Genomic DNA, 1,265 nt, shown 5'->3' on the forward strand with positions numbered 1-1,265 from the left:
GAAGGAATGCTGCAGGGATCATCCTTTTTGTTCTCTGTCYCAGCTCTTCGTGGCCCTGCTCTTGTCCATCCCAGGGTGCTGTGAGTGGCTCAGCAGACGTTTAAAGCAGAACCTGCTCAAAACCTGCCTTTGCTGCTATTTTATKATTCCTAAAATCCAGCTCACATAAACCAGAAACTGGACAAAATTTAGAGAATTAAATTACTTCTGTTGATTTCAGGGCCTTCAGGGCCATTCAGGGCAGTCCCACACCCACAATGGACAATGGCTCACGGGTTTTTCACCCTTTCTCACTTTTGTCCATTTTGGGGCTGAATCCTCCAATTGCAGCTGCAGCCAATGCAGTCAAAAACTCCAACTTGGGTCCCCCCAATTCTCTGTTCTTTCCATCTCTTGGGGCCTGGCCCAGGGAGGTGTCCTTGAGTTTGGGGCTGCAGAGGAATTGTTTTGTGTCAAAATGGGAGAGCAGGAGCTCAGCACTGTCTGTAGAGTCTAGAATTATCCACTGAAGCATCCCAAAGTTACAGATCCATGGAAATAGAGGAAAAAAAATATAAAATCCCAAGGCATCAGTCACGCTCAGCACAATCTCAGTGACCCCGAGCCAGGTTCTGCAGCCCAGCTCYTGCTGAGAACATTCCCAGTAATTCCCAGAGCTCCCTGGAAAAAACCTCAGCTCGTGGAGAGACCAAAGATGAAACCAGGCCAGGGCAAAACACGTGAACTTAGCRGAAATCAATTAAAATAAAACCCACTGAAAGGGCAGGGGTAGCGTGCCGAGCACCTCAGGAAATAAAGCTTCCAAACAGATTAAAATGGGAACTAATTTAAGCAATAATTTAGCCTGAAGCCTGAGTTAAGTTTGGCTTATGAGTAATTTGGCCATCAGGCCAGAGCTGCTGGTCGGTTCCAGGTGGAGCCATTGCTGAGCTTTTCCCTTTCAAACCCATTTAAAGGTTGGAGGAAATAATTCCACCTGCACTGGAGATTTTAACAAACAGCCACGAGGTCAAAACACTCACTGGTATTTTAAACTGCAGGGATTTTAATGCGGTTTTTTTTAGAGCAGATGTTGATAAATTCTTTCATGGAGAAGGAGGGAGGCAGAAGCACCTCTGGGTTGTACAGCCCAGTCCCCAGTTGTTAAAATCGAGGGATGGAGAGTTTTGGGATGGTTTTTGAGGGTGATTTTAGCACTTCTGTGGGTGGGGGAGCGCCCTGTCCGTGTTTGGGGTGTCCTCAGCTCTGAAATTCTAGTTCCAAAC

This window comes from Malurus melanocephalus, unplaced genomic scaffold (genome assembly GCF_030028575.1).
Source record: "Malurus melanocephalus ecotype Western Australia unplaced genomic scaffold, MMel_1.1 scaffold_775, whole genome shotgun sequence".
In the NCBI taxonomy this organism is placed as follows: Eukaryota; Metazoa; Chordata; class Aves; order Passeriformes; family Maluridae; genus Malurus; species Malurus melanocephalus.